Below are 20891 nucleotides of genomic sequence, written 5' to 3'. Positions count from 1 at the left end.
TCGCCCGCTCAGCAGGAGCGCCGGCCAGACTCCCCCATTCACTCTGCAGCCTGCCGGCAGGTGGTCCTTTCCTGGCTTGTGACAGCTCTAAGGCTGGAGAAACAGCAGTGGATTTGGAAGAGAGACCCACAAGCACCTTAGCCTCCCAAGGCGGACCGTGGCTCTCCTGGGTCTGCCAAAGCTTGGGCCAGAGCGAGGGGCCCGGGGGAAAAAAACACAAAATGGCACATCCACGTGCAGCTGGGCCAGGAAACACAGGGCGTGGACGGTGAACTTGAAGCTGGTGCCCTTTTCTGTCTGTCTGTTCCCTGAGAAGCAGCTGCTGGGGACAGCTGAGCAAACAGAGGCTCTCCCTCCGCGGGGCTGGGGCCAAGAGGCCAGTTTCTTGCACAAAATCAGGGGAAGTCACGTGCTCCATCTGGCGAAGGGAGAAGGGGCAGGAGCAGGACTGACACCCCCGCTGATGTCACTGTTGTGCCCAGGCTGGCCGGACTTGACCACTTAGTTCAACCTTTACAGCCCTGCATGACCTGTTGGGGCTATGAATGTGCCAGAGGCTATGTCGGGGGCTCATTCCACCCTGAGAAGCAGCCACAGGCGAGGCCACAAATGGACACTTTTTCCCTGCATTTGGCCACGCAAACCCTGCTCATGCGCTCATTTGTTCGTTCGTTTCCTCGTTCATTTCTTCGACAAAGGCTTCCCCAGGATGTACTAAGAGCCAGGTCCTATGTTAATTGCTGGAGGTACAGAAACGAATCAGATAAAGCCCCTCCTGTAAGGGGTTCACACTCGGAGGAGGGAGACAGACACACAGCAGTGGGGAAGGCTCCGTCATTCATTCGGCAGGCACTGACAGGAGCATGTGCCGGGGTCCCGACACTGTTCCAGGCACGGCGGATGGAGTGATGAGAACGCACGGACAAAACTTCCTGCCCTCGTGAGCTTACGTTCGAGGGAAAGGAGTCAGATCGTAGACCACGCATGTAAGTCAAGTCAAGTCTAGTTTATTGGATTTGGATAGGTGCCATGGAAAAAACAGAAAGTAGGGGGTATGGAGGGCTGTGGGTGGGGGGGGACATTGCAAATTTTAAAAAGATGGTTCTGGAAGGCCTCACCTGGAAGGTACCCATGTGAACAATGACGTGAAGGCAGGGAGGGGTGGAGCCATGTGGACGAGTTACAATACTTACAACGTGTGTTACGATAGCCACACACACACGCCCCGGAGACTCACTCCCTGGCAGCCCAGAGGGACAGCTCCCTGTGCGTGAAGCAGAGGAGTTTCCAGAAGAAGGACAGTCAGTGGGTGAGGAGGATGACGGATCGTCCCAGAGAAGCAAGTGGGGTCCTTGATGGCACCTCCCAGAGCAGGACGTTTGCAGGAGAGATGATTTGCCCTTCGATCGGTGCCTGACTCCCCCCCCCGCCCCCGCCAGGCACACTGGCCATCTTCCCAGCAATGTGCTGGAGACGCGGACACGGACACAGGTTTCCACACGCACCATCCACGGTAGGCTTACCCTAGAGCCTGTGGGGTCAAGGGGCAAAGCTTGACCCTTGAGAAATCTAGAACACCAGAGGGCAGCAACAGCAAGACGCCAGGCATTGCTACCACCTGGAGAGTTTCTCAAAAACATAGATTTTCGAAACGTAGACCTGCTGATTCCGAAAATCCGGAGGAAGGGTCTGACTAATAAGCCGTGATTTTAGGGGCGCCCGGGGGGCTCAGTTTGTTAAGCGTCTGACTTCGGCTCAGGTCACGATCGGATGGTTCGTGGGTTTGAGCCCCACATCAGGCTCTGTGCTGACCGCTAGGAGCCTGGAACCTGCTTTGGATTCTGTGTCTCCTCCCTGCGCTCCCCTCTCAAAAATAAATACACATTAAAAAAAATAATCAGCTATAATTTTAATAGGCATCCCAAGTAATTCTAACTAATGGCAAAGTTGACAAATACCGATCCGACACAACTCGTTGTCTTTGCAGACGGGAAATGTGCTGTCCAGGGACTTGCCCAAGGATGCACAGCCAGTGTGTGCAGTGGAGGCAGGGCTGGGCATCAGAGCCCTCGGTTCCCGAGGGCATTCATTTCCTCAGGCCGCATAACAAAATTCCACAAACGGGGGAGTTTAAAACAATAGAAACCTACTTCCTCACAGTTCCGGAGGCTACAAGGCTGAGATCAAGGTGTTGGCATGACCATGCCGTCTTGAAGGCTCTAGGGGAGAATCTGTTCTGTGACTTTCTCTTAGGGTCTGGTGTCCTTGACCATCCTTGGCATTCCTTGGCTTGCAGCCATAACTCCAGCCTCGGTCTCTCTGCGTCTTCCCTCGGCCCTCTCCCTGTGCGTCCTCTCCTTATAAAGACATCCACCATATTGGATTAGGCCCCCACCCTACTCCAGTATGACTTTATTTAACCAATTAGATCTGGATTGACCCTATTTCCAAATAGGTTCACATTCTGAGCTATGGGGTGGCTAGGACATCAACACGTCTTTTTGGAAGATGCCGTTCTGCCCACACCACCCAAGCCTTGGTGGTTCCCTCCACGTACGTATTTGTTGTTATGACCCGTCTGACTCTGGGAAGATTTGAGGGCGCTGGCATTAAAATAAAACAGACAAAACAGGACTAATATGCTAAGAAGTAATGAATGAGTGATGAGTAAGACCCATCAAGTGGAGAGGGAGACAGGGTTGTAGCAGACATTTCCGGTAGAGGCAGGGTGCAGGCACCGAGAACTGAATTTCACCGAGTGCCTGGACTCCTGTCTCCCATGGGAGCTTTTCCCACTTTCCCTGTATCTTTACAGGAATGTGGCTGGGCTGCCTAGAAAGGACCCCATCAAGCAAAGCTCGCATAGCGATGTGGGAGTGTGACTTCGGGACCTTCTGGACTTGGGGAGGCTCCTCCCTGTTGCACAGATTGTTGTGGGGAACCGATGATATAATGCAAATTAAGTGATAACTGGGGGGAAAAAAATCACAGTTTTAGAGAGTTGTGCAGTTTACAGAATACCTTCACATTCATCATCAGAGAGAGCCCTGCCCAGAATTTTGTGGGCTGGATCGACCCACACGGTGTACTGGTGAGAAGACTGAAGGGCAGGGAGGAAACTGGGCTGTAAATGAGTCACAGCGACACTGGGCGTCCTGGTTCTCGGCTCAGGCCTCTCCCCACTACTTCTCCCATGACAATGAGGCATTCACACTCCCCATGGCTCTTCCCGTCTGCAGTTCTCAAAGTTGTCACACTCAGTCCATCCTCCCCCATCCATCCAACCATCCATCCATCCATCCATCCATCCAAGTATGTAAGTAAGTGGCTATATTCAATAACATTTTTATTCATTCTGGTTACTAGTTCATTTGCATTGTCTCTGCTGTTTTCAACGAGAGCCTGGGAATGAGCTTTGGCAAGTGTCCCCCCGCCAGGCTGGAAGGCTGGAATAAAGTCAAGAGCTGCCACCATCCCTGCCCAGTGGGGTCCTACTGGACCAGACTCGGAGCAGGGATGCTCAAAGGAACAGGGGACCCCCCTGTCCCTCTTACAGGCTTCAACAACCACCCCCGCCCCCCCCCCCCCCCAGCTGGCTTCCTTCCAGCTACGAGAGGCTACCACTTCCTGGAGAGCTCTCAAGTCAGAGTATCTTGAACGGAGTTGAACGGAAAGGGTCATTGTTTACAAAACATCTTTTTTTTTTTTTTAATGTTTTAAATATTTATTTATTTTTGAGACACAGAGCGACAGAGTGCAAGCAGGGGAGGGGCAGAGAGAGGGAGACACAGAATCCGAAGCGGGCTCCAGGCTCCGAGCTGTCAGCACAGAGCCCGACGCGGGGCTCGAAACCATGATCGTGACCTGAGCCGAAGTTGGACGTTTAAGCGACTGAGCCACCCAGGCGCCTCTGAAAGAGTCACTTCAAAGGCATTAGAGAGAGCCCCTGAAATGAGCTAGCTGGGCTCTGCAGCCAAGCCAGAGCTCGGTGCAGAAGCAAAGGTGGACATCAGGATGCTCCAGGTTTGTCCTATGACAGGTAACCACGTGTTATTATCAGGAGCCTATCCTGGGCCGGAGCCCGAGATACACTCTTGCATCCCATCCCCCCCGACCATCCTGTGAGAACCCATTTTCGAGATGCATACACTGAGACTCAGAGGCTAAGTGGCTCGGCCGTGGCCTTTGGTGTAGACCCTTGCTGGCGGTGGGGGACGGGGGGGGGGGGTGTTGCTCAGCACGCAGGGGTTTCCTTCCTCTTGAGTCTCTCCACAGTCTCCCAGCGAGTACTGCGACCAGGCTGCAGGAAGAGCGGGATGAGTAGGTATGGAATTCTCCAGATGATCCACCTGTGCCTTCTGGGCAGCAAATATTGGAGGTTCTAGACAGGGAGTGACTCACCATCCCGCTACCCGTCTGAACACGAAGCTTACCCGCAAGTTACCACCCAGGAAACGCTCCTGCCATACGGACCCTCCTGGACCTACCACTCTCTGTCTCCTTCAAGTCCTAGGGACCTGGTTGGACATACTCAGAAGCCTCACCACCCCTCCTTCCCCAAAGAACCCCCCAGTGCACCCAGAATCGCAGCCTCGGTGCCCCTGGCTGCCTGCAGTGAATGTAGGCTCAACCCTACAGTTGGCAGTGTGACTAACTGACATTGGCTGGTCAGCGTCCCCTTCTCTCCACTGTCGGGCAGGCCACGCCCTGCCTCCCTTCCTCCTGAGCGAGGCCTTGACCTTCACAAAATGAGTAGCTCCCAAATGCCCTCCAGAGAACCAGGGCCAGGCAGACTGACGGGAACACAGATTTTCCAGGTCCACACCTCGCGATTCTGACTTAACGGACCTGGCAGGGGACAAGGCATCTGAAACTTCACAAGCACCACTGCCCGCCCCCAACCCCTCCATCCGCAGATGATCCCAAAACGTGGCCTTCAAACAAACCATTGGCTGATTCGTGTTTCCCAGACTTCAGCCTTAGCTTGGCGCCTTGATGCTATGTTACTTTTGAGTTATTTCTAGTTTTTACCCAGCTTTGCCCTAAGCCAGTCGTTCCCATCCTGGCTGTTCACACTAATGGTGCTCGCAGGATGTTGTATAAAATCTCAAAGCCACGCCCCTCTGTGGGCTGGAGCATTTTAAAGGCTCCCCGGGCAATTGGAAGGTGTGGTTATGGTTGAGGACCACCGCCTGAAGCAATGATAGGCAAGCAACCTAATAGGCATGAAAATATAGGCATAAACACGTAAATAAAAGCATGCTCGAGCAGGCAACCAAGAAGGACCCTGAGTTCCATGCTTTGAGCAACCCTGGACTAGATGTAAAGGCCCTTCTGGTCTTTTGGGTCCACGTCCAAAGAAAGACAGAATTCTTCTCACTGAGCATCTCGCATGAACTAGGCTCCCCTGGGCCCCATCATGTGAGTGACCTTGTGATCTCCACAGCAACTCGCTGCGGGAGGCCATTATCATCCTGCCAGATTTGGAAACTGAGGCTTACAGGACCCCAAATCCCGACTCTTCCACTGCCGGGAAGTTAGTTCAGTGGCTGGATCAGAACATCACACTTTCTCTGCTGTGTCTGGGGCAGAGAAGTGAGCCACCTGCCTTCCAGCGACGTTGGACTGAGGGGTGTCGGGACTCTAGATGTGCACTGGTTTGTGACAACAGCTGAGGAAGAGGCTTTCCAAAGGCTGGGCATCAGGGTCAAGTGTGTGTGCATGAGCACCCCCCATCCAGTCTATCTTCACCACGCTCACCCCTGCCGTTAGCTCCTTCTGGTTTCTTTTTTTTTTTTTTTTTTTTTTTTTAATTTTTTTTTTTCAGCGTTTATTTATTTTTGGGACAGAGAGAGACAGAGCATGAACGGGGGAGGGGCAGAGAGAGAGGGAGACACAGAATCGGAAACAGGCTCCAGGCTCTGAGCCATCAGCCCAGAGCCTGACGCGGGGCTCGAACTCCCGGACCGCGAGATCGTGACCTGGCTGAAGTCGGACGCTTAACCGACTGCGCCACCCAGGCGCCCCATGGTTTCTTTTAAGATTAGAAAAGAAGGAATAAAATTCCATCTCTATTTGAGAAGTCAAGTTTTAATCAGCATTAGAAAGATCAGATCTGTCGTCATTCAATCACTTGTGTGGCTAATAGGTCAGCGCATGACCTTGCCTTTCCTGGCAAAGCCTAATTGCAAGAAAGCAGTTTGCAAGGGGCGCCTGGGTGGCTCAGTCAGTTGAGCGTCCGACTTTGGCTTGGGTCATGATCTCAGGGTTCGTGGGTTCGAGCCCCGCATCGGGCTCTGTGCTGACAGCTCAGAGTCTGGAGCCTGCTTCGGATTCTGTGTCTCCCTCTCTCTCTGCCTCTCCCCCTCTTGTGCTCGTGCGCGCTCTCTCTCTCTCTCAAAAATAAATAAGATGTAAAAAAAATTTTTTTTAAATAAAAAGAAAGCAGTTTGCAAACAGGCTGCCTTGTTTGCTGAGCCTAATCTAATTAGCTTCAGCTTTCCTGATCAGCTAAGGACCAATGACCAACGAGATGCTGTTGTGGATTTTCCAAAGCAAATGCGGAGGCCTCTCTGCTCCCGGGGTTGCCCAAGACAGCTGCGTTTTGGAGGTCGACTCTCAGAGGGGTTCCAAAGCCTCTGTTGACGGGCACAGTAGGACCCTAACAGGAACTGCCAAAATGATCTCATGTCTAAAGGAAACAGTGAATCCTTCTGGTTTTGAAAGCCTAGAATATCAGCCCTAGCAATGAAGGGATCAGGGGAGTCATGTTACAGAACTTCATTTTAGAAATAAAGACACAGATGACTCAGAGCGCCGTGGCTGGTTCCAGAACTGGGGGAGGAAAATACCACATACTCTGAGGCCGACTTCATTCTCCATTCTGAGAGCCGTGGATACTCAGATGAATAAGGCTTCGTTCCTATCCCCTAGGATGCACGGTGGATGGGGGTGGGGGACAGTCACAGACAGAGAATGTTCCAGCATACCTCAACAGAGGTAGAACAGGGTCTTGGAGAGGAGGCGTGCAGCTGTGCTGTTTGAGGGTCACCCACTCATGCATTCATTTATTCACTCACTCATTCATTCACTCACTCATTCATTCAATGGTACGGACTGATGTAAGTGAGCCTCCGCTCTGTGTCAGGCCCCCTCTATGGGCCCAGAACCGAACCAGGCAGAAAAGGGGCCTGCCTTCCTGGCCCTTACACATCCTGGGGAATCAGACATTAAACACGCACACGCTTGAATAGATGTTCAGGTGCGATTATGGAAAATTCTAGAAAGTGGTGTAAGGTGCTAGGAGAGGCCACGGCAGGAGATGCTGACCTAAGCTGAGGAGTGTTAGTCTGACATGTGTGGATGGGGTGGGGGAGAGGGTTTGAGGGACCGACCGTGGGGCTGGGCCAGGCCTGCCTTAATAGACGACGTTAGGCAAGTGGGGTTGAATCCTAAGAGCAGTGGGAAAGGGCTGAAGGTCTTCAAACTTGGGCAGGGGTTGTGGGGGACGATGAGGTCGGCAGGTCAGGCAGGCCTGGGGTGTCAGCACTGGGGGGAGGCGGGAGGACGGCGATGAAGTGGCCGCAGGAAGACCCAGACTGGTCCACACGAGGGATGATGGAGGTTTAGACCAGGGTGAGGCCAGGAGTAGCGACCCACTCGCACGGCGGTTCCGAGGGTGGCCTGGCGCACGGGGAAGGCCTCGCTGGGTCACCGTTTGGCCCGTGCCCTCAGCCTGTGCTGAAGCAACCCCACTGTCCTCCTTCAAACGCTCTGGGAAGGGTGGGCAGCCCAGGGACTTTGTGTTCAGACACACGGGCATGGGGGTGCGGTTCCAATTCTGATGACTTAGCCCCGTGACGCTGGGCACGTTACATAAGCACGCCGAGCCCCGATTCCCTTTTTGGGAAGGAAAAATTCGAACCTCCCTGAGCAGGACAAGCACTGCAGTGAACTAAAATGCATAGGCAGCCACTGGGGAGCAGGTGAGGAAGGCTCACCCCCCCACACACCCCACCCCCACTTCCTGATAACACATATTCCTTTATCATCTTCGAGTGCCAAAGATGAACACCCAACTCAATCTCCTCCTCTTGTCCAATGCTCTGTGAAAAGCCAACTGCTGCCCTTTGTGGCTAATTGTACCTGATTGGAGCCTCTTGCGTTGCACGAGATGCCTGGAAAATTCCAAGGTTGTTTGTCTTGCAGCGATGAGGTGAGTAAGGCAGGTGTGTGGTTGTAACCCGTCACCCCGTCCGCCAGCCCCAGTGCGCCACACCAAGCCGGCTTTGCCAGAGCCCCGTGTCTACCTGGCCGCGACAGTCTCCTTCCGTCTCTGACCGCGTCCCAGCGGACACCGTGTCCCTCCAGAACATGCTGTTTCCACCCTCTGCTTCTCTGGACCATAGTCCTCTCTCTAAATTCAACCTGAGTCTTGCCTTTTTCAAGAAATCCTCAGTATCTACCCTGAAATCTTCTGGATATGGTACTTTCTGTTTTAAGAATAGAGAAGCTAAGCTAGGGGCATCTGGGTGGCTCAACATCCGATTCTTGATTTGGGCTCAGGTCATGATCTCACGGTTCGTGAGTTCAAGCCCCGCGTCAGGCTCTGCACTGACCGCAGAGCCTGCTTGGAACTCTGTCCCCCTCTCTCTCTCTGCCCCTCTCCCGCTCTCTCTCTCTCTCTCAAAATAAATAAAAATCCACTTCAAAAAATATATATTAGGGGCGCCTCGGTGGCTCAGTCGGTTAAACGTCCAACTTCGGCTCAGGTCATGATCTCACGCTTCGTGGGTTCGAGCCCCGCGTCGAGCTCTGTGCTGACAGCTCGGAGCCTGGAGCCTGCTGCGGATTCCGTGTCTCCCTCTCTCTCTGCCCCTCCCCTGCTCGTGCTCTGTCTCTTTCTCTCTCTCTCAAAAGCAAACATTAAAAAAATTTTTTAATGAACAAATAAAAAATAAATAAAAATGGGGAAGCTAAGTTTAAAATCTCTGGTATCCACCAAAAGCCCAAATTCTTCAGCAGACCGTGCAAGCCTCCACCACCTGGCCTCCTCATCCAGTTCTAGCCTTTACTGACCAAGAAGCAGCAAATGCAGGGTTTTTGAACCGTCACTCTCCCCTCCCACTGCCATGGCAGACGTCGTTAATGAACGCGACAGCCTTTCCCCGCTGAGCCCAGATACAGGCTTGCAGCGGGACTCGGGCATCGGGGTTCCTGAATGAGAGGCCACCTGCTGGCCCTCACCACTGACTCGATTCTGTGAGGTGAGTGTGTGACACCACCCGGCCTGTGTGCACCCGCCCACTTCCTCTGCCTTCTCTGCCTGGTCACCCCCACCTGATCCAAGTGTCACCTGCTTCCTGGATTGGTCCAACGCGGCCAATTCAGGAATTAACGACTCCTGCATCCGGCCCTAGGGCTCTGCACCGGGCGCTGCCAGCACCGAGGCCTTACTGAGCCCAGTGACTCGGGGAGGGAATTGTGATGGCAGTCTCATCCTTTACTGATGGGCACTTTTAATCACAAGGGAGGCAGTGATGAGAGCAGAAAAGGGGCGATTCTGCAAATGGCAGAGATTTCATTTAGGACAAGCTTCTGGACCAGATATTCCCACACGTGGCTCTGTAGAGGTCAGGTACCCGTGGCAGTTTAGCATTCCTAAAATATGTACTTCAAGAAGCCCTGAATGGCCAAATCCTTTCTCCATCTCTAAGGGACCGAGTCTTCTTTGCTGGCTTTCAGTGGAAAGGATTGGGTTATGAGCTCTAGCAACAGCCAGCGTTCATCGATAGTGTTATCCCAGGAGACTGAATGAGCCTTGCCAAGGATCTATGCATCCCTTACAGCCGGTGGTGAGAGGCATTTACTGTTTTGCTTTTTTAAAAAATATTTATGTATTTATTTTGAGAGTGGGGCGGGAGGGGCAGAGAGAGAGAATCCTGGGCAGCCTCCGCACGGCACCAAGCCCGATGTGGGGCTCCGATTGATGAACCGTGAGATCATGACCTGCACCAAAATCAAGAGTTGGCCGCTCACCCGACAGCCACCCAGGCACCCCGGGTTTACTGCTATCATCCCAAGAGATAGCATAACAGATACGAGCACAGACACGAGGGCGAGTAAAGTCTGGATTCCTCCTCTTCAAATTGCATGACTCTCTCTCTGTACAAGGTTCCTGAAGTCTGAGTCCTAATGTCTTCATCTGTAAAACGGAGAATGTGATACTTAACTGTGTTACCATATTTTTAAGTGTACCTGTTTAATTAGCGTTGACACATGTTGACACATCTGTGAACCCATCACCCCATTAAAATAGTGGGCATATGTATCAGCTTGCCCGGTGCCTCTTTGTGATCCTTCCATCCCGCGGCCACTGATTCGCTTTCTGTCCCTGCGGATTAGTTTGCATTTTTAAGAGTTTTATGGAAGTGGAATCACACAGGATGCCCTCTTTTCTTCGTGTATGTAACTATTTTGCATAGAATTCTAAACAGTTGTTGCTACTCTGTTTATACTTTCTCATCCTGCTTCCTCCAGTTGACATTCCAGAAGATTTCTCTTCATTAACATCATTGTTTTTTGAGGGGGGTTGCAGGGAGGGGCGGAGGGAGAGGGAGAGAGAATCCCAAGCCGGCTCCACCCTCAGCACAGAACCCAACGCGGGGCTCGATCTCATGACTGTGAGATCATGACCTGAGCCAAAACCGAGAGTTGGATGCTTAACCGACTGAGCCACCCAGGCGTCCCCAGCATCATTTTCAATGGCTGTTTTAGCTTCTAGTTTTGCGGTGACCACATGTCATTTAGCCAGTCGGTCAGGTATGTTGTTTTCCCTTTTTTGGTATTACAAACAGCTCATAGAAATGAGATTCTATAATTCATGACTTTCTATGTCCGGCTTGATTCATTTCACGTGATGTTGCCCCTCATCCTGTTGTATCAGCTTCTTGATAAACCTTCTTTCCTTGGCTTCCAAGATCCTGTGTTCTTGTGTTTCCTCTACTTCTCTAGCTGCCCCTTCTCTCAGAGCTGGGGCTAGGGTGAGGTAGGTGAGGCATTCGTGTTGGCAGCAAAACCTCCGGAGGCACCAAAACCCTCAATCATCAAGATAAATATCTAATGCAACATTTTTTAAAAGTCCACATGAATGCCAAAGAAGTCCATGCTGACGACGTGTTAACCTTTCAAGTAAAGGCAGAATCCGGTGGGGCCAAGAGTGGGTGGAGACAAGGGAGGTGAGCCTTACAGGTGGAGGGTTGGACCCAGGATGGTGAGAGTTGTGGCAGCCCCAGGACGTGAATCCAGTATGCATTCATCTTGCTCCATTTCTGACTGTCGTAGTCCGTGGTCACCAGCTTCTTCCAGGTCCGGCAGCCTTCCCCGTTCTATAGTGTCCTCGTCTGAGTCAGACTTGAGATTTGAACTCAACGTCCCATACCAGTGTCCTAAACAATACTTCTCCCTGTCTGCCTTCACCGTTTTCTGGCAGAACCCCAAGCCCGGGTGGCTAAGTCTCCACTTCGTCTTCTGCCCCACGGATGGGCTAGCCGGCCTGTGGATTCAGTCCCTAGGGCAGGGCGCCATGCTCAAACAGGGGTGGTGCTCCCAGCACCTCACTCTCCATAGTGTTTGTCAAGCCTCCTTTACTTTCCTTGGTCCCGTAACCTCCCCGTCCGCCCCTTGCTCTCAGCAGATGGTTGTGGTGGCCCCCAGACTCAGCCAACGACTATCTGATACAAGGGTACAAAGAGCAGGTTCCCTTGAATTCAGGTGGGACGGCAGGTGGATATGGTAGGAATTCCCCCATTTAATCCCCCAGACTCTGTGGCCATGTACTCAAGTAACCATACACTGGGGCAAATGAGCCATCGGGCATTGGATACAGGCTCTGGGCTGGCACTGCTATTCTAGTGGTCACAGCCCCCCATTAGAATCAGCTATACAGGAATCAAGTAGTCAGTATCGTTCTGGCCCAGGTATGTCATATAGTGGGTACACTGAGTCACCAAACCCACCCTGCAGTCGTTTCCCTGGGTCCTGAATGTGTTTAGGAAAGACATGCTAAGACCCTGGAAGAACTCTCACATCGGTTCCTTGACCTGCAGAGTGAGAGATATTGCCTAAGAAAGCCCGAGAACTTCCATCCCGTGCCGAGATAGTAAATGAGAAACAATATTACATTGTTTACAAAATGTGTTAGATTATTATTTGCAGAGGTCAGCACCACCCTCAGAGTATTGAGGCATCCAGGAGTAGTGGTCCCTGTGATATCCCCACGTGATTCACCAGGCTGACCCCACAAGAACTCTACAGGTCAGAGCAAAAGACCCTGGAACTTTGGGAACTTAACCCAGTAGTAGATGCCCAGCTGTAGTTACTGACTGATATCGTGAGTTTTCTAGTGTGGATGCTTTTGAGTATGCTGAATGCAGCTATTCATGGGCAACTAGATCTTTTTCTACACTGATGAGAGAGAACGATCAGAAGCAGTTTACATCCACATGGGACAAGATGGTACCCACGTATGGCCTTCCTCTAGGGCTCTACTCATTCTTCTGTTGTTGTGACGGCAGCGCAAAGGGACCTAGACCATCTGGACATCCTACGGGACGTGGCAATGGTTCGCCATGTCGATGGCATTGTGTTAAGTGCCCTTGAAAAGCATGAAGTACTAATTCTGTGTGCTTTGGCAAAGCATATTCATTCTGGAAGGTGGGAGGGAGGTAAACCAGACAAGATCCCAAAGGCCTAGAGCCCAAAGGGCCAAGGGTCACATCAATGAAGCTCTTTGGGGTCCACTGGTGGAGACCATGCTGGAACATCCTCTCTCGGGTAAAGGACAGAGTCTTGCACGTCTATCTCCTACCCTTGGGAAAGACATTCAACCTCTCCAGGTTTGAGAGGCACACGTTGCACAACTGGGGATATGATTTCCACCTATGTGTCAGATGTGGAAGGTTCGCGTGGGACCCCAAGGTAGGCAAAGCCCGTGTACGGGTCCGGGAAGAGGCGTAAGCAGCCTTGCCCCTGTGCTGTCCAGCCCAGTAGATCCCGCAGAACCACAGGCATCTGTGGGGAAAGATATCAGATGGAGACCCTGCAGGCCCCACCGGGAGAGGCACGGTGCAGACCGCCAAGAGTCTAGAGCAAGACTGTGCCATCCACAGCAGAGGACTGGGCACTGTTTGAAAACAGCTCCCGGCATGCTGCTGGGCCTTAGGAGAAACTGTATCTGAGGATGCCACGCCATCTGAGCATGTGGCCACTCATGACCTTGACATTTGCTAGGATCGGATAGGCCCTGGGAAGTGGAACAGAGGGGGCTGAAGGTCCAGAGAGCCCTGCAAACTGCATGAACAGGTGCCCCAGGCCCCAGGTCATCTGCCTCTATGGCACTGATGCTTCTCCCTCAGCTGTGTTTCTCCCTCAGCTGATGCTTCTCCCTCAGCTGATGCTTCTCCCTCAGCTGATGCTTCTCCTGCAGCAGACACCTTTGGCCAACGATACCATGAATGAGTGACACAAACCACAGGAATTTGCCTTCTCACAGCTCTGGAGGCTGGAGAGTCCAAGATCAAGGTTCCAGCAGGGTCGGGTTCTTGTGAGAGCTCTCCTCCTGGCTGGCAGATGGCCACCTTCTTATAGTGTCCTCACGTAGCACAGAAGCACAGAGAGAGAGAGAGAGAGAGAAAGGACCACTTCCATAGTGTCTCTGCTTTAAGGACACTGGTCCTATCAGATCAGAGCCCCTCCCCACCCCTTATGAGCTTATTTAACCACAATTACTCTCCTGAAGACTTTGTCTCCAGATACCGTTGCAGCGGGGGCAGGACTTCAACAGGGGGACACGAGCATTCAGCCCATGGCGCCAGCTGATAGAGCGAGAGAGTAATCTGAGCTTGGCTCGCAGGTGCATCAGCTTGGCCCGGGGGCAAGCCCAAATGGTCTACAGCTGACCTGCAGCCACTCCGAGGGGGCCGGAAAGATAATGACTGGAGGACAGCGTCCATTGCCAGGACTTCAGGTGGTGCGTCTGGTCATCTACTTTGTGGCCCAAGGCCGGGGCACACGGCATGGCTTAAGAGGCTGTCTGGCAGGTGGCCCTTGCGTTACTCTCCAGCGTCCTGTTTCCTGGCTGCCCACCCACGCGGCACCAGGCACTTCCTCACTGTTCTCTAGATATTATGAGTCTTTTCCCAGGCTGTCCCTCCACCTAAATGCCTTCTCCATGTACTCCTCCTTCATGACTCCGTCCAAGTGTCCTTTCCTTACACTACCCACCTCCCCTACAGGGTTGGTGGGTGTCCCTCTGTTTGCCTAATGTCCCTGTTTTCTGCCTAATGGAAGTCTTGGCTTTGTCATGCATGCGACAGTTCATTACAAACACTGATCCCCACCAGATCACATGTACCTCGAAGGTCGAGGACCCTGTAGGCTGACAGCTTCAGACCCACACGTCCAGCTACGCACTGGACATCGTCACCTGGGTGACTCACAGACTCTTGAGTTTCTCTCCTAAACGTTCCCCCATTCTGGGCCCCCCGTGGCCCCGTCTCAGGATGCAGTTCTTCCAGCTCCCTTGGGTAGCTAGAAACCTTGGTGGCATCCTGGTTCTTCCTTGCTTTCCTTTCGACCTCACCGTGCATCAGCAACACGCACCGGTTCTAGATCCAACCTGTCTCTCACCTCCACCTCTCCTCTCCCCTGGCTGCCACCGTTCTCAGCTACCTCTCCTGTGGGGTCACTGCCGGCTTCCCCCCGCACTGGGAGGACCCCCTTCGCTGCCTCCATGCCGTCTTTCTCTCCGTCCAGCCCCTGGTTTGCGTCCTTCCGGGTGTCTGTCACCCTTTACGATCATTCTGTCTGTCGCCGATGTTTGCTATCTCCCCCAAGCGGGGACTGTGTGTCTGTCCCTGTCAGCGTACCCCCAACAGTCAGCATGGTGGCTGACTCATAGAAAGGGCCCAACAAAAGCTCATTGACTTAGCGCTAAAGGCGCATTAACGGCCAGCTGGACTATTATGACTGGAGTGCGTTCGTGCGCAGCACTTAGGTACGGACAGCACCAGTCCACACCGTGAGAATCAAGCACTTACACCCACGTTTCCAAAACACCAGTTCGTGAAGTCAAACACAGTCGTGATAAGTGCGGCGCCAGAGGGCAGAGGAAGGACAGGCAATCTGCCAGGCGAGGACCCCACATTGAGATGACCTTCTTGCCAGGGTCTGCTCCCATCCGCTGCCTGGAAATCCCCGGCAGGGCAATTTCATCCGGAGGTTGGAGCGGCACCGAGAGCAGAGCCGAGGTCCTCAGCCAGGAAATTATATCCTGATTCCTCCCGTGAAAATTGTCCCCTCGGAAGCCCGGGAAGGATGCAGAGGAACCCAGCCCATCAGCCCGTCCGATTAATGTCTGACAACCTCTCCGGTCCCAATGCTTACCTCCCACAATGCTTCATGATTACCCCTTTTCCCTCTCCTGTTTCCCCGTATTGAAATGCACGTGCATAAAAATCAAAGACGAGCTACTTCCTGGGGACAGGCTGTCAAGGGCTCCCGAGAGACCCGGGAGGCTGCAAGGGCTCCCAAGAGAGCCGGGACCCCATTTGTAAGGTCAGTCATAACGTGGGTCCATTCTTCCGCTGGGTTTTGGTGGGAGAGCAAGACGGGAACACAGGGAAACAAATCAAATTTTAGAGGCTTCCCCTCTTTTGTCTGGTGCTATTTTCTCCCAGTTCTGACTTTTAATATTTCATTAAAAAAGCCATTTTGATCTTCTAAGAGTCAAGATTAAAAAAAAAAAACAAAAACAAACTACATGTTTCCTGTAAGAAATGGCTGCATTGACTGAAACCCATGTGGGGGATTTGATAAGGGACAGCAGCAGTGTTCCTTCCTGTTTTTGTAAAGAAGAAAGCAGGAAACCCAAGAAGGCGAATTGGACCCTTTGTCTGTGGTCACGAGGGAAGCCCGGGTCCAAGGCCAGCTGTGCTCAGGCCCCTGCGTCCCTGGCCCTCGACGTGCAGGGAAGGCGGGGTGGTGACGGCCACCTGCCAGGCACCCTGTATGCCTGAACTCATGTCATCCAGTCCCCAAGCGCTCTGCAAGGGCACCATCCAGAGCCCGTGTCTGAGCAAGGAAAGCCTGAGGACGGTGTCGAGGTCAGACGCGGGCGGAGATGAGGTGAGACTCTAAGTCAGATCTGTCGGTGCCAAAGCCTGGGGGCTGCCTCTCCCCGATGTCTTTCCCTCCCCTGTTCAAGCATCCAGAGCCTCACCTGTGCTCGGCTGGCTGGTGAGGGCCCTGGCTGGACTTTCTGGGCCCACGTCAATCAGCTGAACTCACCCGGTCTCCTTGCCAGGGCCCAGCGTCTCAGCCCTCCTTTTCTTCCCTCTTAGTTTTGTTTTGTTTTTTTTAATGCTTATTTATTTATTTTTGAGAGAGAAATAGAGCACAAGCAGGGGAGGGTCAGAGAGAGGGGGAGACACAGAATCCGAGGCAGGCTCCAGGCTCCGAGCTGTCAGCCCAGAGCCCGACGCGGGGCTCGAACCCACGAACCGTGAGATCAGGGCCTGAGCCGAAGTCGGATGCTTCACTGACTGACCCACCCAGGCGCCCCAGCCTTTTCTTCCCTCTTAAATGCAGCCACCACCCTCCCTCCAACATTCGCTCCTTGGGGATCCTCTAGCCACCCCAATGGGTCCACGCGTGGAACACAGCATCCCACGCTCATTCTAGGACCTTGGGCCCTGACCCCTCGAGGGAACACGTGAGCCGTGCAAAAACAATGACACATTAACGACAGTCATTTGTTGACTACCTTGCAGATGTTAAACCTCATAACAACCACAGGAGGGAACACCGTCTCAATCCACCGCAGACACCAAGAAAGCCAAGGCCCAGGGTGGTTCACTGATCCATCCAGAATGAAGTTAGCCATGAGAAGAGCAGGGGCCACGCCAGGCTAGGGGTTCTGCACGGCCTCCCACACTAAGTCCAGCTTCCCGGAAGTGTGGAGCCTGGACTCAGACAGCCTGGGTTTATAGTCCAGCTGTGTGACCTTGGGAAAGTTACCCAACCTCTCTGGTTTCTGTTCCTTCATCGGTAAAGCGGAGATGATAAACATCCTACCTGCTTCGTGGGGTTGCTGTAGGGTTACCTGACACAGACGTAACATCCTTAGCGTCGTGCTTGGCAACTGGGCTTAATATATGCCACTGGTTATTTTTCTTCTAGGAATTTGTATTCCGCAAAACGTCATGGACGGTTGGGTAAGAATCTTAACTGAAGTCGGAATGCTAGAAAGTCAGGGGCGCCTGGGTGGCTCAGTCGCTTAAGCGTCCGGCTCTTGGTGTCAGCTTAGGTCATAATCTCATGGTTTGTGAGATCGAGCCCTGCGTTGGTCTCTGCACTGACAGTGTGGAGCCTGCTTGGTATTCTCTCTCTCTCAATCTCTCTCTCTGCCCCTCCCTGCTCACATTATCTCCCTTTCTCAATAAATAAATAAGAGAGAGAGGGAGACACAGAATCTGAAGCAGGCTCCAGGTTCTGAGCTGACAGCACAGAGCCCGATGCGGGGCTCGAACCCACAAACCTTGAGATCATGAGCTGAGCTGAAGTTGGATGCTTAACTGACTGAGCCACCCGGTACATTTAACCAGAGAAAGTTTGCCCCGGCCACCTCCCCACCTCCAGGGAGGTGGGTTCCCAAGCCCACATCCCCACCGACACTGAGCATCGCCCACTAAGAAAGCATCGCCCCAAGCGGCTAGACCTTCCTGTGCCTCACACAAGAGGGCCTCGACTCAGCAGTGAGTCAACCCCACGCTCCCAGCACGACCCGTCTAACGGGTGCACTGATTTCACAGGCAAGCCTCTGGGAATCAGCCCCAGCGGCATCTCCTCAAAGCATTGGTCAGGCTTCCTGTTTTCCACGTCTGTGATTTGCCCATCAAGATCCTTTGCCATAGTCGTTCCGTTTCCATAGCCGTTTCCATAGTCCACTTCCATAGTCGTTCCTGTCTTTCTTGGTAATTTCCAGAGAAGTCCCTTGTGCATTGTGGGTATACAGCTGGCCCTTAAACAACACAGGTTTGAACTGTGCGAGTGGACTTCTATGGCGCTGGGTATTTTCTCTTCCTTGTGAATTTCTTAGTAACATTTCTCTAGCTTACTTTATTGTAAGAATATAGCATAAAACACATATAACATGTAAAATATGGGCTATTTATGAATCCATCGGTCTTCCCGTCAACAGTAGCCTATCAGTAGTTAAACTGGGGGGAGGGAGTCAAAAATCATACAGTGTAGATTTTCGACTGTGTAGAGGGGTTTGCTCCCCAAAGGTGCACGTGGTCACGTCAGTTTCAGATATTACAAATACTCTGTTGCAATCTGTCATCTATGAATTTGTCCCTGGTGACCTCCCTCGTCAGTTCACCGAGTAGATATCGGCTTGTTGGGATGCCTCTCAACAGAGGAGCCCCCAGCATGGACCGGAACATTCCAGAAGCGGTCCGAGCAGTGCAGTGAGAGTCTGGGTGACTGAATCTGAGTAAGTGCAGAATGGCGTTGCCGCCGATCTCCGTTTTACGCCAACTCGCTGGCTTCTGTCCGCACCTTCAGACTGCTGAGGTTGTTCAATTCTGATCCAGAAACTGCACGGCACGGTGCCATCACGGCACGCTGATAATCACACACGCTGCGGTTTGGGTGACATCTGATAGGTGGAGGGAGATTCAGGAGAGCCACATTCCATGCTGTGTCCTGCAGAGACCCCGTGTCCTACAGAGATCGTACCCTGTACGACGACTGTACCCCGTACTTGCCGTGTGACCCTGGCCACTCCCCTTCTCTGAGCCTCCTCTCTGTTGACTACAGCAATGATAGTGGCACCTGTATCGCAAGCTGCCGTGAGTCGCAAGTGTGTTACTCCACAGAAAGAGGTGAGAACAGGGCCCGGGGCACAGAGAAGATACAGTACGAATGTTTTTGCCATGATTGCTAGTATTATGGAAGAATTACAATGCTCCTGTTTAAGGGATATTGAAATGGAGTCTCAAAGAGTTGAAATAACTTGTCCCCACCACCCTGCCAAAGAAAACAGAGTCAAGGCTGCGTGCTCTTTCCACGGACCCCGCAGCTCACCCCAACTCCCTCCCAGGATGTCTAGGTGCGCTGAAATCTGCTTCTCTGTCTGTCCCTCGCTGGGCTTTGTGTTTGGCATCTAAGGGCAGCGAGGATCAAGGCTACCTCTGCTCCCCGGGACAGACACTCACACGTTTGAAGAGGGTGCACGTGTACTCCTGACCCAAAGGACCTCTTCTCCCGGTTCACTGGCCCCTTCCCTTAAAGTGCCCTGTGGCCGACCACCCACGTGTGTGTCCCACCCGCTTCTGCTGCCCTCGGTCACGTGTGCTGGTTGCCTTCCATCTCGGTGTGGCCCTGCTTTGCTGTGACTTTTTGTTTTGTTTGTTTTTAATGCTGTCCTGGAAACATGCTCTGGGGTGTAAAACCCACAGGAGAGTAGCATCTGTGTGTGGGGGGGGTGCTATTTATTTTTATTTATTTATTTTGAGAGAGAGCGAGAGCACAAGTGGGGGTTGCAACAGAGACAGAGGGAGAGAGAATCCCACCCAGGTTCTACACTGTTAGGTGCGGAGCCCGATGCGGGGCTCAAACCCACCAACTGTGAGATCATGACCTGACCTGAAATCAAGAGCCTGACGCTTAACCGACCGAGCCACCCGGGTGCCCCACACGGGGGGTTTTCTAAAGGACGCTTGACTTTCTCAACCATGTTACTGTATCACTCCACTGGCCTCACGCGACCACCTTCGCCTTCTTACTTTCCCCCTTTTACAGATGAGAGAACTGAAGTGTCATTAATTTATCACCAATTCACCCTTTCCACGTCTTCGTGAACGCTTTAATAAACCCTCCTCGAGGGCTGTCTACATTCAGCCTTGTGTTCGGGACATGCCACCCAGCCGCTCCCCCCGCCACGTACCCCAGTTCCTGAGAATTCAGGATGGGACGCCGTGTGCACACTTCAGTCCGCACCGTAGAGAGAGAAGCCCAGAACTCTGGCCCCCCGCTCTGCCCACTGGGCCCCCGCCCCCCCCCCCCACCCCGATATTTAAAACAACAACATGAGCTGCAGCCAGAAGGCTACTCACCACCTCCGGTCTTGGGCTCAGACCTTGGGGAGAGCTTCTGAGCTCACGGCCACTTAGGAACTAATTGGAGCCACATGATGGCCTTGAGATTCCTGCTGGCTGGACAGCCAGTCCTACCTCCGCGGTAGGGCTGGTCTCTCAAGAGTTTCCGTGAAGTCCCGTGGCTTTTTCAGTACTAGCTGCCCCCAGGCTGTTTGTCCAATCTGCTGACTGGATTCCTGTTGCCTCTTCAGAGCTCCTTCCCGATCTGACCACAATCCTCCTCCTTTCAAGGGGTGAGATGTTAATTTCCTTAATGACTCACTATTGCCCCACTCCAGTCCGGGTTTCGCAAACAATGGCACTGTTACATTTTAACGATAATTCCATGCATTTCAGGATGTTTAGTAGCATCCCGGCCCCTCTGCCCACTTGATGCCCAGTATCGCTCTTACACCCCCAGCCCCAGGCCCAGCCCCTCATCCTCCACCCCCTTGAGACAACAAAAAAGTCTCCAGACATTTGCCAGATGTCTCCCAGGGTTATTTCTGTCTTTATGCCGCCATTTCAACTGGATCCGGTGATCCGTATTCCTCTCCCCATGCCTCTGCATCATCCATTCTCTAGTTGTGCATTTCCAAAGAAAACGAAAGTGGGGTGCTTTATTTATGATTGTGTTCAACCGGAGGTCAACCAGAGAGAGAGAGAGATTATTTTAAGGAATTGGCTCAT

General features: G+C 52.7%; 1 protein-coding gene across 1 annotated transcript in view; it reads right to left on the bottom strand.

Annotated features, from left to right (window-relative positions):
* The window catches only part of SLC2A9 (solute carrier family 2 member 9), a 251137-nt gene extending 230695 nt beyond the window's left edge, over positions 1-20442 (bottom strand). Inside the window, exon 1 of the mRNA XM_045474551.1 lies at positions 20181-20442. The gene's annotated coding sequence lies outside the window, so the exon portion shown is untranslated. The remainder of the gene's footprint in view (positions 1-20180) is intronic.
* Between the last annotated feature and the right edge of the window lie 449 nt (positions 20443-20891).

Source organism: Leopardus geoffroyi, chromosome B1, assembly GCF_018350155.1.
Source record: "Leopardus geoffroyi isolate Oge1 chromosome B1, O.geoffroyi_Oge1_pat1.0, whole genome shotgun sequence".
NCBI lineage: Eukaryota > Metazoa > Chordata > Mammalia > Carnivora > Felidae > Leopardus > Leopardus geoffroyi.
This window is presented reverse-complemented; position numbering and strand designations above follow the sequence as displayed.